Source organism: Centropristis striata, chromosome 16, assembly GCF_030273125.1.
Source record: "Centropristis striata isolate RG_2023a ecotype Rhode Island chromosome 16, C.striata_1.0, whole genome shotgun sequence".
In the NCBI taxonomy this organism is placed as follows: domain Eukaryota; kingdom Metazoa; phylum Chordata; class Actinopteri; order Perciformes; family Serranidae; genus Centropristis; species Centropristis striata.
Genome location: NC_081532.1, coordinates 35557882 through 35576674, shown reverse-complemented (window position 1 = coordinate 35576674; position 18793 = coordinate 35557882). Strand labels below are relative to the sequence as shown.

The 18793-nt window shown below is 36.8% G+C and overlaps 1 protein-coding gene across 1 annotated transcript in view; it reads left to right on the top strand.

Annotated features, from left to right (window-relative positions):
• The window catches only part of foxg1a (forkhead box G1a), a 34466-nt gene extending 32709 nt beyond the window's left edge, over window positions 1–1757 (top strand). The window contains exon 2 of the transcript XR_009395879.1: window positions 1582–1757. The gene's annotated coding sequence lies outside the window, so the exon portion shown is untranslated. The remainder of the gene's footprint in view (window positions 1–1581) is intronic.
• Window positions 1758–18793: the final 17036 nt, after the last annotated feature.

Genomic DNA, 18793 nt, shown 5'->3' with positions numbered 1-18793 from the left:
AAAGCTAGCGGCTAACTGATGCTAGCGGCTAATTGATGCTAGCGGCTAACTGATGCTAGCGGCGCTGCTTGTTACAGCTACAAGAGTAGCCATTAGCGTATCAATACTAACTCTAAAGTGTGGTCACAACATTAGCTAACATTCATAGCGTCGTTACAATCGTGCCAGAGAAATTCAGAGTTGAGCAAACTCAAAAACAAAACTTAAAATATTTAGTTTAATTGTCCAACTTAAAATTTTATCGAAGTTTGTTGCCTTGAAATTTTGAGTTCACCCAACTTTCCTTTTTTTGCAGTGCATTTCGCTAGTTGGTGATCTGAGTTGCTTTAGTTTATATTATATTCTTTATTTTCTTTCAGCGAAAAACAAACCTGTTGCTTTGTTTGCCATAAACCTCCATAAAAATGTGTCCGTTTTAGATCTTTCATCGGATTTCTTGACGAGTAGTATGACTTTTGTTTTTTTCCATTTTTGGACATCTCAAAATCTGCAGTTTTTCTCTAATTTTGGAACAGATTATACTATAATATGTATCAACAATTTTGAGCATTTAAAAATTTTACCTTTTTTTTACTTATTTATTTTTGTACAAAATACGACATACTGTAGTATGACTTTTTTTTGTTGTCCAATTTTTGGCCATCCCAGAATATGGTGAACAAACTATGCTCTAATATGTATCAATAGACTATGATAAAGTATTTTTTTTATTCCCAACTTTAGCCATTTTAAAAGTTTTATGACATTTTTGATCAGATTATAATATAACATTTATCAACAGACTGTAATTGTTAAAATTTAAGCATTTTTAGGCATTTTAAAATTTGACTTTTTTTTTTTTTTTTTTACAAAAATCGTCATGACTTTTTATTTTTCCTCCAGACAAAAACCCCAATAGCTTAATGACCAAATACTTTAGAGGTTAAAATGAGATGGTTAACATTACTTCAGCATGTTAGCATGCTCAAACATACTCATAGCAGAATGATGTTTAGTTTATTCAGATTAGCATGACTAGATTAGCATGCATGCTTAAATGCTAAAATGAAAGGGTGAGCATAGTAGCATGTTAGCATGCTGTGGTAAGAATCTGCAGCCTCTCAGAGCTGCTCACACGTCTCCAGACTTTAATAACATTCATCTGATTTCTTTTATTTGTGGGTAATCTGATATGAAATCAGTTGAGTGTTTGGAAACAAGGTGCTGCAGCGTGAAGACGACGTGCCGACAGCTCATAAATCCTCTTTAGTCGGTTTAATCCGCGGGTCACCATATCTCCTCATCGTGTGCACGGGGCCGTCCCGCTCTTTTGTTGCTATTTTCATGCTGTTTATGATTGTTTGTACACGTCGTATTATCTGCAGCTCTCTGTTTGCAGCTCGTCGCCTCTTATCAGGATCCGGTTCTCGTCCCCGTTTCCCCTCAGGGCTCATCAAACTTTTATCTCATCTGATGTTTTTCTTCTTTTGGGGGGGGGGGGGGGTCATGTTGTTGTGTTTTTATAACTGAGATGTTCTCTTCTTCTTCTTCTTCTTCTTCTCCTTCTCCTTCTCCTCTCCTTCCTTCCTGCCTGTCTGTCAGCCGAGGGAGAGGCGACAGCAAGTCTCCACGCCGTAAACCGATCCGCCTCGGAGAGAGCGCGAGGCAGAGCGGGAGAGGATTCCTGATATGGATCTACCTCAGAAACTCAGCCAAACAAAGCCTCACCTGTTTTCACCGCCCTGCCTTGTTCCTCCTCCACCTCCTCCTCCACCTCCTCCACCGCTGCTGCTGCTGCTGCTGCTGCTGCACAACCAGAATCCACTTTGTCAGTTTGTGCATTTTCTCCTCTGGTTTTGTTTCCATTGGGGATTGTGGAAGCTTTGATACACAGAAATACCTGTTGTAGTAGTTGTCGATCCTTTTTCTCCTCAAATATCTCCACCCTCCCCTCCTCCACCACTCTCACCGGAACAGAAAATTACCCCTTTTACCCTCCTCCCTGCTCCATTTTGGGTGTCCCAAATTGGGGCCCCCGGGGCAGATCCCAGACATAAAAGTTAGCATTGAGGAGCCGAGTGTCCGATATCAGTTAATGTGAGATACAACTAATTAGTCCATTATCGGGCCCCTGCTCTCACCGGCTCATAAATTGGAGCCACTCAAAGGTCGTTTATTATTTATCAGAGTGGGCGAGGGGGGGGGGGGGGGGGATGCTGATGCTCCGGTTTGCTTGTTCAACATATCAAGATTAGTTTCAACTAGCCCTGTTGGATGACTGCAGCCTGCAAACACCACACACACACACACACACACACACACACATTTCATCACACACACACACACACATTTCATCACACACACTCCTGGCTGCAGTCCGGTTGCAGGAGATTTAATTCAAACTTTGTCTTGCAGCAGAGAGTTGAGTGTGAGCATGCTGATAGTGAGTTATTAACGTGTTATAGATGTTGTTATATGGCTCCAGTAGTGGAAATCTGTTCTGTACACTTAATATTTCTTTTGTTGACAAACGAAACGTTGAGGGTTTGTGTCAATTTTTCAAGATAAATAAAGTTTTGGACATCTCAAAATCTGCAGTTTTTCTCTAATTTTGGAACAGATTATACTATAATATGTATCAACAGACTTTTGAGCATTTTGAGGCATTTTAAAATTTTACCTTTTTTTTATTTATTTATTTTTGTACAAAATACGACATACTGTAGTATGACTTTTTTTTTTTTGATGTCCAATTTTTGGCCATCCCAGAATATGGTGAACAAACTCTAATATGTATCAATAGACTATAATAAAGTATTTGTTTTATTCCCAACTTTAGCCATTTTAAAAGTTGACCATTTTTGACAAAAATCAACATATTACTTTTTTTTTTTTTTTCTCCAATTTTTGGACATCCCATAATATGGTGTTTTTATGACATTTTTGATCAGATTATAATATAACATTTATCAACAGACTATAATTGTTACAAACGAAACGTTGAGGGTTTGTGTCAATTTTTCAAGATGAATAAAGTTTTGTGTTTGCGCATTTTAAAATTTACCATTTTTGTCAAAAATCAACATACTGTCAGATTTTGGACATCACATTATTTGGTGTTTTTCTGTAATTTCTGGTCATATTATGCTCTAATATGTATCAACAGACCATTTTAAGCATTTTTAGGTATTTCAAAAATTTTACCATTTTTGTCAAAAAAAAAGGACATACTATAGTATGATTTCTTTTGACAGGGTCATTTTTAGGCATTTTAAAATTTGACCATTTCTGACAAAAAACGACATACGTATGACTTTTTGGTTTTTGTCCAAATCTTTCGACATCCCATAATATGGTACTTTTCTGTCGTTTATGGACAAACGATGCTCTAATATGTACCAACAGACTATAATAAAGTCATTTTAGCATTTTTAGGTATTTTAAAATGTGACCATTGTTTGACATCCCATAAACAATGAGAGGCACGAAACAAAATATGAAATGTAAAAAAAAAGATATGTGTAAAATGATGAACTGAAATGTTGATTAATAAAGAATTTTTGATCTAAAAATCCCCCTTCGTTAGTGCATGTCAGTCTGTCTCTCCTGGTCTCTGTCTGCACGTTCATCTCGTCTGAATCTGACCTGGAAGAAGGTTGTAGAAGGTTCGTCCAACGATAAGAATCAAAACCAAGTCTCCTCCAGAGCTCCATCACGTCTGGAAGCTTTGGTCCATCCCATTAAGATGCTGTTTTTCTGTCAATTATTGACAAACTATGCTCTAATCCAGTAGATCTCAACCTTTTTGAGTCGCGACCCCCAATTTAACATGCATGTTGTCCATGACCCCCGCTCACTGAACACAATCTCACACGCACAGTACAGATCCCCAAAAAAGACACAAAATGACCTAAAAAAGGAGACAAAATGACCAAAAAAGACACAAATTGACCACAAAATGATCAAAAAAGACACAAAATGACTAAAAAAAGACACAAAATGACCAAAAAAAGACACAAAATGACTAAAAAAAGACACAAAATGACCAAAAAAGACACAAAATGACCAAAAAAAGACACAAAATGACCAAAAAAAGAAATAAAATGACCAATAAAGTCACAAATTGACCACAAAATGATGAAAAAAGACACAAAATGACCAGAAAAGACACAAAATGATGAAAAAAGACACAAATGACCAAAAAAAGACACAAAATGACTAAAAAAAGACACAAAATGACCAAAAAAAGACACAAAATGACTAAAAAAAGACGCAAAATGACCAAAAAAAGAAATAAAATGACAAATAAAGTCACAAATTGACCACAAAATGATGAAAATGAAAAATAAGACACGAAAAAAGACACAAAATGACCCAAAAAAAATACATTAATTGACCAAAAAGACTAAAATACATGAACACTTTAACACAGTGGAGACAGAGCTGACTTCCAAAATGATTTGGCGACCCCCAGAAATCATCTCGCGACCCCAATTGGGGTCCTGACCCCAAGGTTGAGAACAGCTGCTCTAATCAACAGACTATGATAAAGTCATTTTAAAATTTGACCATTTTTGACAAAAAATTTGTGTTTTTTGGACATAACATAACATGGTGTTTTTCTGTCATTAATACACAAACTATACAACTCAACAGACTACAATAAAGTCATTTTTAGCATTTTTTTTAGCTAATATATTATTATTATATATATTTGATATTCAACCAAGAGTTGACAAAAAAAATCGACATACTATAGTATGACTTTTTGTTTTTTTGTCCAATTTTTCGACATCCCATAATATGGTGTTTTTCTGTCATTTACGGACGAAATATGCTCTAATATGTATCAATAGACTGTAATAAAGTAATTTTTAGGCATTTTAAAATTTGACCATTTTTGACAGAAAACGATACTAACGATACTATCGTCTGACTTTTTTTTCTCCCAAATTTCAAAACGCTCTAGAGTAGCACGCTGATCATTATAATAGTATTGTTTTTATTCAAGAAAACCCCAAAATACAATTTTATGGTATGTCCAAAAAGTTTAAATTAACAAAAGTCATAGTATAGTATGTCGCAAAAGTAAAAAAAAACCCAGGAAATGCCAAATTACACTTTATAATGTTACATTGAACATGGTAATAGTACATAATATGTTCTCCAAAGTCCATGAAAAAGACAAACAAAAATACATTGTTTACTGTAGAAAAAACTGTAACACCAGGAATTATGGTTAGAGCTTGAACTTCCTTTAATGGAGAACATTCGTCTCATTGTGTCACTTGGAAAAACGATTCAACTTGTGCTTTTTCTGATTTCTGTCGTTCTGACTGTGTTATTCTGCACAAAGACGTGTTTGAGTTGTTCTGATTGTGCTACTTTATATATAGATTTATACAGATTTTTTATGTTGCAGTGAAACTCAATAGTCTAGACGGATTTCAGAATAAAGGCCTCCTATAAGAAGTGAGGAGCATTTATGGGTGCAAGTCAGGAACCGGCCTACCTTACATATCTCAAGGCTGCTGAGTCCAAAAAAAATGGTTCCCAAGCGAAATTTGGAGTTTTTGACCTTCTAATTTGTATCAAATGGCCATCAAATTGCCCATCTTGCTCAGTCATTGGACCATTTCCCCTTAGTTTTTTTGTAAGTAGGCAATCAAAGATGAGGAAATTAAGTTTCTGGATCTATAGTCTAGAGTCAGAGCAAGAATATAGTGGAGGCTCAGTGTCTTTTTATGTATTTATATGTATGCAAAATACCAACTGGAACATTTAAAAGTGATATTGATTGAATATTTATGTCGGCCTTAAAAAATGACACAAATAATGCTTAATTTCACCTTAAAAGTTGGTATTCTGCATATATATATAAATATATACACTACTGGTCAAAAGTTTTAGAACACACCAACTTTTCCAGAATTTAATTGAAAATGATGCAGTTTAATGTCTCAGTGTACTCTGAAATTAATGCACATTTGCAACATTTAAAATTCTTTATTGAGCATGATAGTGTTTTGAAAGTAAAAAAAAGATTCAAAATCACATTTTATGTTGGACTAAAGGACTAAAAAAAGACACAAAATGACCAAAAAAAGACACAAAATGACTTACAAAGACATGAAAAGAATTCAAAAATGGACAAAATAGCCCAAGACTCCATAGAGTTAAGTTGTTAACCCATTTCTTGTTCCCTGAAAAAGGCCTACTTGTATAATTCTGAAATGTACATTATTTTCCAGTTTTGGTTAAGCTTACCTTTTTTTATTTACCTCTGGCAGTTCACCACTTACCTTTGGACCCTTTCAAGCTGTTCATTTGACTTGAACTGCTTGAATTTCAATAAAAAACTGGAAAAATTGGGGTGTTCTAAAACTTTTGACCGGTAGTGTATATATATATATATATATATATATACATATATATACATAAAAAAGGCACTGAGCCTCCACTATATCCTTGCTCTGACCCTAGACTATAGATCCAGAAACTTAATTTCCTCATCTTTGATTGTCTACTTACAAAAAAACTAAGGGGAAATGGTCCAATGACTGAGCAAGATGGGCAATTTGGTGGCCATTTGATACAAATTAGAAGGTCAAAAACTCCAAATTTTGCTTGGGAACAATTTTTTTTTGGGATTCAGCACCCTTGAGATATGTAAGGTAGGCCGGTTCCTGACTTGTACCCATAAATGCTCCTCACTTTCACTTTTTGGACAATTCCATCAAGACTACCAGGACTCAGAGAGTATAATACACCCAGTAAAAGAACTTTTCCCAACACTGGCTCCAGGCTCCTCTGGCTCAGAGTCCTAACAGCCAGTTGTAGTTCTCCTGTCTGGTTTGTAGTCCTGTTGTGGTGCAGCAGCTCAGAGGAAGTGTGAATCAGGATGTTGGGAGTCCTCCTGGTGATTCAGCGCTCTGTCATCTCACACAAACACCGGCAGATCATCGGTTTGTCTGTCCGGGCCAATTATTCCTGTTTTCATCTTCAGGCTCAGACAACAGGTCTGTGTTTGAGTCGGAGCAGGTATCACACCGCCGGGATCGTGTTACACAGCTGAGAGATTTATTGCTCGGCGAGGGAACGTGTCGTGCTGCCATCGCCGCCGTTGTTGTCCTCTCCAGCTTTTCATCTGGTGAGAAGCTGAGTGTGAGGAGGAGGAGGGGGGAGGAAGGCAGCGTGGGAGAAATAAAATATCTGCTGAATCTAAATCTTTCCTCTCTTCTTTCTAAATCCAAACCCTCCACAACAAGGACACACGATTTCACACACAGAAAAATAGGATTCAGACCGGACAAAAATCTATAAAAATGTCATAAAAAGTTGTAGGATCATATACACGACTGGTCAAAAGTTTTAGAACACACCAACTTTTCCAGAATTTAATTGAAAATGATGCAGTTTAATGTCTCAGTGTACTCTGAAATTAATGCACATTTGCAACATTTAAAATTCTTTATTGAGCATGATAGTGTTTTGAAAGTAAAAAAAAGATTCAAAATCACATTTTATGTTGACTAAAGGACTAAAAAAGGACACAAAATGACAAAAAAAGGACACAAAATGACTAAAAAAAGACACAAAATGACCAAAAAAATACACAAAATGACTAAAAAATGACACAAAATGACCAAAAAAGACACAAAATGACAAAAAAATACACCAAAAGACACAAAATGACAAAAAAAGACACAAAATGAATTAAAAAAGACACAAAATGACCAAAAAAACACACAAAATGACAAAAAAGACACCAAAAGACACAAAATGACTAAAAAAGACACAAAATGACTAAAAAAAGACACAAAATGACTTAAAAAAGACACAAAATGACAAAAAAAGACACCAAAAGACACAAAATGGCTAAAAAAAAGACACAAAATGACAAAAAAAGACACCAAAAGACACAAAATGGCTAAAAAAGACACAAAATGACTTACAAAGACATGAAAAGAATTCAAAAATGGACAAAATAGCCCAAGACTCCATAGAGTTAAGTTGTTAACCCATTTCTTGTTCCCTGAAAAAGGCCTACTTGTATAATTCTGAAATGTACATTATTTTCCAGTTTTGGTTAAGCTTACCTTTTTTTATTTACCTCTGGCAGTTCACCACTTACCTTTGGACCCTTTCAAGCTGTTCATTTGACTTGAACTGCTTGAATTTCAATAAAAAACTGGAAAAATTGGGCTGTTCTAAAACTTTTGACCGGTAGTGTACAACTTATAGCTATAAAGAAATCACAAAAAGTCATAGTTTAGCATGTCATAAAAAAGTTTGTAAAACTCATAATAAAGTATTCCATAAATAATTCCATAAAATGTCACAGAATATTAGTTATATTGTATGTTATATGGATTTAATTTATAATAAATTGGCATTTAAGATCGTAGAAAAATACTATTACTACTATTTTCATAAAAATGCCATATAATATCCAAAATATAGTTAGTTATGTTCATTTAATAAAAAAATCACATTATAAAATTGCAGAAAAAGTTACAATTTTTTTGTCATTAATACCATTAAATTGATTAATTTAAATTGAACAAGTTATATAAATAAAAAGATCAAATTTTCTACTTTTTGTCACCTATGATTTGGTAATTTATTTTTCTTCTATTAAATATATTAATTTATGATCTATGCATTTAGTATTTATTTTACGGCTTTAAATTCAAAAATATGCTTTTTCTTTATTATTTTCATTAGGTTTTTTCATTTGGAAACGTTCCGTTTAATATCTTTGACCAAAAAGTCAGAAATATTTGACAGAAAGCTCCTGATATAACAGCTGTACCTGTCTGTGAAGATGAATGTGGCGGTTTGTCAGGTGTGACGGCGGTCAGCGACACATTAAATCCAGTTTAACATGTGGACGTTCTTCACATCTGTGTTCCTACAGAAAGAGACGCTGACAGTGAGAAGCTGTGAGGACGAACACATCCAGCTGCTGCCCGCTTGATCCAACACGTTAACATCAAGTCATTATTATGATGTGATGGTATTTTCACATCTTTGTGTTCCTGCAAAACCAGAAATATACAAAAACAACAACAACAGAGAGGCAGCAGCGCCCTGGAGGAGTTTAACCCTTTAAAGATATATCAGGTATGAAACATAACTAAAAGATCCAACCTGGTCTCACAGAAATCCGTGAAATAGCCACGGAATCACTCAAATTTCCGTGAAACTGACACGGATTTGGCTACAATGCAAGTTAATGCCAGTCATATCCCGTGGCTATTCCATGGATATTTGTTCCTATTGGTTTGTTCCAAGTCACGTGACTTTCAAGGTCCCAGCGGTCAGAACAAAAAACATGGCGGACAGTTCTCTCATTTTTAGTGAAAAAAATCAATATTTTGACTTAGTTTCTGCATAAAAATGGATTTTGATCACATTTCTAGCGAGAAATGTATGTTTTATTTTCTAAATATTCACTCAGTGAATGTACATAATCACTTTGTATGTTGGAATAGCCACGGGATATGACTGGCATTAACTTGCATTGTAGCCAAATCCGTGTCAGTTTCATGGAAATTTGAGTGATTCCGTGGCTATTCCACGGATTTTGAGTTAAGCGAATCCGTGGCTATTTCACGGATTCCTGTGAGATCATGTTGTCCGGATGATAACTGTGTTCTATGTGTATCCATGAGTCTCCTCTTTACAGACACGCCCACTCCAATGGAGCTTTGGGGCAGAAACCATGCAGGTTTCTCACAAAGATAGGGAGCAAAAATTACATGCGGAGTTCCACAAGGCTCCATTCTGGGGCCTCTAACCCATTGGTACCAACCACAGTAACGTTACGTTGTGTTATTGTGTCCTCTTGTGTGTGAATCTTTGTGCATCCTGGGGTCCCTAAACAGTCTGTGAGCTGCATAAATCGGGTCTGACTGGAAAGCTGAGACTCTTGACCTCTGACCTCAAGATATCTGAATAAAAATATGTTCTGTTCGTACCCAAATGTAGATTGGGGTAGAAACCATGCAGTTTTTCTCATGAAGATAGCAAAAAAAAAATGACATGTGGAGTTCCACAAGGCTCCATTCTGGGTCCTCTAATTGATTGGTACCAACCACAATAACGTTCCAGGAGAAATGCAGTAAAATGTGCTATTGTGTCCTCTTTTGTGTGAATCTTTGTGCATCCTGGGGTCCCTAAACAGTCTGTGAGCTGCATAAATCAGGTCTGAGTGTAAAGCTGAGACTCTTGTGGACTCAATGAGCCCAATGTTCTTCATGTTGATGATGTTAGTGAGTGAAACTTGAGCTCAGTGTATAAAATGAGCTGCTGGGACCTCTAGGATAATCACAGCCTCATGAAACGTTACAACCACCAACTAGAGACCTGGAGCATTCAGAGGATGGAGGGCTGACACACTAGATTCACTATAAGCAGCAACACAACACAACTGCTGACAAACAATCGCACAAAATACACAAATCTACTAAATGTCAAAAGTGAAACCTAATCACAGCATGGATTTTTCTCTCTTGTTCTGAAGGTGTATTGATGTAAAATTCTGGGAGGTGTTGAACATTTTTATTAATTCTTGAGTGCTTAAAAAGAACCAATTTTAGCATGTGTGGTTTTAGAGAATGAACAGAAGAGACTTTCTCAAGGCATACAACACCAATCTGCCCGTCTGAACGGACAAAAATGACATGCGGAGTTCCCCAAGGCTCCTTTCTGGGGCCTGTTCTGTTTTATGTCACTTTAGTGTTTCCAACAGTTTCTGTTTGGTTGTGTACTGTTTCTAAATGTTGTCATTTCTTCATTTAATCGAGTTGTGTCCTGAGCTTTGATCTCTCAGGGCCACCGTAGTTTTTTTGTAAATCTCTCTGAGTTTTAACAACATGTTTAACTTCCAGCAGCATCACCGTGTTTACCCACAAACCCCTGCTCCACGAAAACAATCCCACTACGAGACGACACAGACTTCAGCTCTGTTTGTCATTGTCCCTGCTGCCACACACACACACACACACACACACACACACACACACAATGAGTTGCCTCACCCATGCTGTGTATTTACCTCAGTAATCAGAGTCCATGCAAGTGTTGTTGTGTCTTTACGTTGTCGAGGTGCTATGTCATTTACATTTACACACACACACACACACACACACACACACACACACACACACACACACACACACACACACTCAGCAGGAGATGACAGGAGGAAAAGACTTGTTTTCTGACAGAAACAACATTTTTTTTATTCTTCTTTGCATTTTAAATCTCTGCAGACGTTCCTTATTTACAGTTTTATTTTAGTACATTTAATCAAATTACAAATGTACACAAAAGCACTCACAAAAGAACTCAAAAGTAAGATTCTGACACGTGTGTATTTCATTTAATGCTTCTACTTCACTGCACTTCAGAGGGAAAAATTTTACTTTTGACATTTAATTTTCGCACAGTAAGTAATCAGTTACTAAAGATACAATTAATATTGTATTGCGATTTTTAAAGACAATACAGAAAAAAACGCACAACAAAAATATGATGAAGATGAGAGTCCAACATGATCTCACAGGAATCCGTGAAATAGCCACGGATTTGTTTAACTCAAAATCCGTGGAATAGCCACGGAATCACTCAAATTTCCGTGAAACTGACACGGATTTCGCTACAATGCAAGTTAATGACAGTCATATCCCGTGGCTATTCCAACATACAAAGTGATTATGTACATTCACTGAGTGAATATTTAGAAAATAAAACATATATTTCTTGCTAGAAATGTGATCAAAATCCATTTTTATGCAGAAACTAAGTCAAAATATTGATTTTTTTCACTAAAAATGAGAGAACTGTCCGCCATGTTTTTTGTTCTGACCGCTGGGACCTTGAAAGTCACGTGACTTGGAACAAACCAATATGAACAAATATCCATGGAATAGCCACGGGATATGACTGTCATTAACTTGCATTGTAGCCAAATCCGTGTCAGTTTCACGGAAATTTGAGTTAATCCGTGGCTATTCCACGGATTCCTGTGAGACCAGGTTCTGGGAGTCAGAGCAGGGATGAACTTCCTGTAAGTTTGCGTGTCGGCGTGGTCGGAGCGTGGCAGCGATCAGCGCTGGCAGGGTAAAAACCTGCTATGGGCCTGGAGTATCAGTGCTCGGCTGTCTGTCATCGTCTCAGTGTGAGAACGCGTCCTCCTGTTTGCGTCTAGGTGTCATTACAACAAGACAACAGCGTGTTAATAAAGAGAATGAGTGCAGTGTGTGTGCTTTTGTTTTCCATGCTAATCAGCCAGCTGATGCTGCTGCTCTCCGCTTTGTTCCGCTGAAACAAACAGAGCAGCATCACTGTCAGCATCACGCTCAGCGCTGACATCTTTCCTCAAATCAATATTATTGTATTATTGTTTTCAGACGCCTTTGTTTACCCAGTAAAGGTTGGGCTGAGACTGGGAGCTGCCCAGTGCAGCAGGCCTGATGCTGCACACACCGTTTCACCTGGAGCTCCTCACAGTCACATTCAGACTCACATTCAGATTCTCTTTTCTGATTCATGCTGAGGTCAAAAGTTTAATTCAGTTTAAGTTTCAGGGTTTTTAAATTTCATTGAGCTCAGAAGTCAAAAGCTTTATTTCTTTTCTTTTTAAAAAAAAATATATTTTTATTGTCAGTTTTCAGAGTGACAAATAACATACATACACAAATAATAAAGATAATAATAAAAGGCAAATAAATAAAAATTAGATACAAACTATGACATATCAAAACAATGTATACACAATATAATGTCAGAGTCATCAAGTGTATCAAATGTCACAATAGGTACATTTCAAGAACACACGATAATAATAATAATAATAATAATAATATTATAAATAATAATAATAATAATAATAATATAAATATAAATAAAATAATTATGAAAGAAAAATCTCTCTATGATAAATAAATGTGGCAATTAATATTAAATTAAATGTGGAACTGAAATTATTTAATAAAATTCTCTTATAATAAATAAATATAAAGTAAATAAAATAAAACTCCCCTAAAATAAACAAATGGTGAAAAATAATAAAGTCCCCTTAAATAAATAAATGCAAAATTATAAAATTAAAGTACTGTGAAATAAATAAATAAATGAATGAATAAATAAATAAATACATGATAAAATAAAAGTCCCCTGAAGTAGAAAAACATAAAATTGTGCAGTTACAGTCCAATAAAACAAATAAATGTAGAATTATGAAATAAAAGTCCTTTGAAATAAATAAAGGTATTCCCTTGACAAACATAAAACATAAGAATAAAAGTTATTTATTTATTTAACAAATTTGACTCATTAACAAATTTATAAATACATTTATTTACATATTTATTGCCTAATTTATTTATTTCAGTATTTATTTTATAGTCATATTTATTTATCGTATAGGCAAATTTAATGATTTCAAATACATATTTATGTATTATTTATGTATGTAATATTGAGTGATATAGCATCCCATAGAATATGTGACTAAATGCATTTATATTTAAAGTAGTTTTACTTTATTTCCATTTTATGTAACTTTATACTTCTGTGCTGCACAGCATGTCAGGGGAAGTACTGTGATCCTTTCTATTCTGCTTTGTTTCTACTTTATTCTACTGCTTCGTGTGTGTGTGTGTGTGTGTGTGTGTGTGTGTGTGTGTGTGTGTGTGTGTGTGTGTGTGTGTGTGTGTGTGTGTCAGTGTGAGCTCTGGGCTTTCTGTTTTCCCAACAGCCTCACTGAGTTTACAGACACAAAGACAGTGAATCCCCTCAGCTCTGTGAGTCTCTGGGGTTCATGTGTTCTTCATATTAAACATCAAATCACTGTTTCTATGTGTGTTAACTTTCTGTGTGTGTGTGTGTGTGTGTGTGTGTGTGTGTTGTATGTGTGTGTGAGTGATCAGGGGAATTCAGCGACTCAACAGTCTGTCACTGTTTATCTCTGTGTGTCTTTGTTTACGTCCTCCTTACTGTCTCCTTGTTTCTCAACAAAATATCTCAAAATTTGATCCAACACTGAGCTCAGTCATGTTTTGTGTTGTGTACGTTTTAAAAAAAGTAAAAAGTGTGTAGAGTGTACTTTTGTTAGTTCATCATCCTAAAAGTAATTCCAAGTGCTACAACAAAATAAAGGTAGACAGTTTGCAAATATGAGAAATAAAGCAGGAGTCTGAACTCTTGCTTGTCCATGTGATGTCTAGGTTTTTTCATGCAGTTTGTTATTTACATGTCTGAGTGGATAAAAAATGACATGCGGAGTTCCGCAAGGCTCCAATCTGGGGCCTCTTCTGTTTAACATGTACAAGCTTTCTACAGATTGTGAAAAGTTGTCACAACTATGCATATAGATAGATATAGAGAACCCTAGACATCACTTGGACAAGCAAGAGTTCAGACTCTTGCTTTATTTCTCATATTTTCAAACTGTCTCTATATCTATCTATATGCATAGTTGTGACAACTTTTCACAATCTGTAGAAAGCTTGTACATGTTAAACAGAATAGACCCCAGATTGGAGCCTTGCGGAACTCCGCATGTCATTTTTGTCCACTCAGACATGTAAATAACAAACTGCATGAAAAAAAAATCATGGTTTTCGCCCTAAACTGCATGTTATCAGCATAAAGTGGGCATGTCTGCAAACGGGAGATTTGTATGTACCCAGAGAACCCATTTTATTCAGATATCTTGAGGTGAGAGGTCAATGGACCCCGTTGAAAATGTCTATCATTGGGGAACTCCGCATGTCAATTTTGTTTCCTTATCTACATGATAAAACCTCCATGTTTTCTTCTCCGATCTGCATGTTATCAGCATAAAGTTGACATGTCTGTAAAGACTCGTGGAGACAAATAGAACACATTTTCATTCCAGATATCTTAAATTTACAGATCAAGGGGCCCGGTTGAAAATGACTATGCAGGTTTTCCCTTGCCAAAATTTGACTTAATCAGCACACGTATAGGACCATTGTTCCCTGTTGATTTAGCTATGTTTATTTGTGTGTCGTATGCATAGTTATGACAATCCTTATTTGCTGTTTTCCAAAATTTGTAGAATCTGTTGTAAGCATGTAGATGTTAAACAGTGGAGGATCCAGAATGGAGCCTTGGGGAACTCCCCCATGACAATGTTCGCTATCTGCATGGTTCATGCATTCATCTGTCATTTGTTTATTTCATTTTTAACTGTACTCATTTCAATCTTCATATAGTCTTGTCCCTGATCTTGTATGTACTTTAACTGATGTTGAATGTGGTGTATGAGAATTGTGGTTGATTGTTCTTATTTTATCACGGTGCTGCCTTCTTGGCCAGGTCATTCTTGAAAAAGAGATTTCAATCTCAATGAATTTTACCTGGTTAAATAAAGGATATTGATTGATTGATTGGTTTCTGCCCCAAAATACATTGGATTCACAGAAAGAGGGCATGTATGAAACACAGAACACATTTTCTTTCAGATATCTTGTGGTCAGAAATCAAGTGACCTCTTTAAAAATGGCTTTGCGGGTTGTCCTTTGCCCAAATGTGGAGCATTACCTTGACCTTCCCAAGAGGCCATAACATGGGTGTCGCCAGTGGATTCCTTAGTTTGTCTGGTTTAATATGACACTTGTATCTTCTCTGTGCGTCACAAAAGAACTGAGCTCGCTGCAGCATGTTAAAAACAAGCTTAGTGCCAACGCCACTCCTGTACAAGAATCCTGTTCCAAACATTCTGTCAGATCAGGATTTGAATGGTGTAAACAAGCATACAAGGTGTTTATTGTCTGAAGTAACACTAACGTCTTGTTTAAACTTCCTTATAGTAAGAAGAACAGGGATTCCTGAAGTTCCTCATCAAGCAGAGACTCCAGTAAAGTATTATATTACTGCGCTGTGACGGCTGTGTGACTCTGTTTGAGTTTGTTGTTGAAGTGAAAGGTGACGAGTGATTCCCACTTCTGGAATCAAACCAAACAAGAGACTCGACACAATCAGGTTACTGTGTTTGTGTGTTCTGTTGGTGATTTCTTCTTCTTTTTTTGTTTGGACTAAAAACCATTTAGCATCAGTGACGTGTGTCTGTTCTATAAATAAAGAAGCCAGGCTGCATCTGTTAGCTTCTATGTGTTTATGACACCAGTCACCCTGCACTCAATCACTCCTCATCTTCACATGGTGAAAACATTACAGAAACATCAAAGGGAAAACTCATCCAAACCAGGGCTGAAACAACAGAGAACACTGATCCAAACCAGGGATAAAACACCACAGAATACTGAACCAAACCAGGGATAAAACACCACAGAATTCTGGATCAAACCAGGGATAAAACACCACAGAATACTGGATCAAACCAGGGGAAAAATACTACAGAATACTGAACCAAACCAGGGATAAAACACCACAGAATACTGATCCAAACCAGGGATAAAACACCACAGAATACTGAACCAAACCAGGGATAAAACACCACAGAATACTGGATCAAACCAGGGATAAAACACCACACAAAACTGGATCAAACCAGGGAAAAAACACCACAGAATACTGAACCAAACCAGGGATAAAACACCACAAAATACTGAACCAAACCAGGGATAAAACACCACAGAATACTGAACCAAACCAGGGATAAAACACCACAGAATACTGGATCAAACCAGGGATAAAACACCACACAAAACTGGATCAAACCAGGGAAAAAACACCACAGAATACTGAACCAAACCAGGGATAAAACACCACAAAATACTGAACCAAACCAAGGAAAAAACACCACAGAATACTTGATCAAACCAGGGAAAAAACACTACAGAATACTGAACCAAACCAGGGATAAAACACCACAGAATACTGGATCAAACCAGGGATAAAACACCACAGAATACTGGATCAAACCAGGGAAAAACACCAAATGACACTGGAGAAAAAAAGGGTTTGATTACCAGAGATTATTGTTCTAAACCAGGGCTATAAAACACCAAAATATGATGGACTAAACCAAATATATTAGACCAGATTTCATTAGATCAAAGCAGGGATTAAACACCAGAGAATACTGGACTTAACTAGGGCTAAAATGGAAATGAATACTGGACCAAAAAAGCACCAAAACACCAGGGATATTGGACCAAACCCAGAATAACACAACAAAGAACCCTGGAGCAAACTCAGGTTAAAATACCAGAGATTGTTGCCCTAAACCAGGGCCAGACTACAAATTAAAGTTAGACCAAATCAAGCTGAAAAAACATGAGAGATATCAGGGGTAGAAAGCCAGATATTATTCAATAAGGCAGGGATTAAACACCAAACTACACTGGACCAAACTAGGGCCAAAGCACCAGATTATATTGGCCCATAACACTAATGAAAGGTAGACCAAATCAAGGCTAAAAGGTCTTGTTCTAAGGGTAGAACACCAAAGAATATTGGACTAAACCAAGCCTAAAACACCAACACTATCGGACCAAACCAGGAATAAATCACCAGATATTAATAGATTATGGAAGGAATAAAACGCCAGAAAATATTGGACTGAACTAAGGCTAAATGGTGGTGAATATTGGACCAAACCAGGGAAATCAAGGCTAAAACACAAGAGATATCGGAACAAACCAAGGGTAGAACATCAAAGAATATTGGACTAAACCAAGCCTAAAACACCAGACACTATAGGACCAAACCAGGAATAAATCACCAGATATTAATAGATCATGGAAGGAATAAAACACCAGAAAATATTGGACTAAACTAAGGCTAAATGTTGATGAATACTGGACCAAACCAGGGCTAAGTAAGAGCAAATCAAGGCTAATTCACAAGAGATATCTGAGTTTACACGGTTATTTTCACAAAAAATAATGAATTTGTTACTTGAAGGGGTTTCAACATTAAAGACATTTGATTTTCTCACTAATATAAAACCTGACACATCGAACCAGCTGTTTCTTCGTGCTAATCAAGGCCACACACGTCCTCAACCCTTCGTCCAAACTGGATGTAAAGAACGGACAGAAAACAAGTCGCTGTTGTTTTATTTCCTGTCACATTCGTCATTAATCTGAGATAAAAACACCGAACAACAAACTGCCGTCTGTGCCGTCACACAGCAGCAGCAGCAGAACACCAATGTGTGGCGTGTGTTCATCTGTCATGTGTCTATGTGAAGAGAGAGTGTGTACATGCATCTGTGCCTTTGTGTGCCGAGTGTGTGTGTGTGTGTGTGTGTGTGTGTGTTAATCACTGTCAGACTACCATCAGGCCAGGTGGTGTTGTCTTTAAATCCAAGTCCCAGCTGTACCTGCTCCACCTAATAACTCTGTGTGTGTGTGTGTGTGTGTGTGTGTGTGTGTGTGTGTGTGTGAGAGCGTCTTGGGATGTGGTTGATGATCCAATTCACCGGAGGCGGAGGAGGAGGTGGCGGCGGTGGCGTTTCCCACTCCCCCCAAATCACACCTCCACACCCTCAATACCCTCAACGCCGTATTAAATCTTGCCACTGTTGTTTGTATGTGTGTGTGTGTGTGTGTGTGTGTTTGTGTGTGTGTTTGTGTGTGTGTGTGTAAATTTTCACAGAGCGCCATTTCCCCCCGTGAGCTTGTCTTTTCTTGTTTCTCGTCCTTTCTCTCCTCCCTCGTCCCTACTTTTTGTCTCAGTTTTTTATTTTTTTCCCATGATGCCTTGGGAAATAACACACACACACACACACACACACACACACACACACACACACACACACTTGTGCTGTGTGTGTTTAGACAACATGCTATTGTTACGAGCGGCGAGA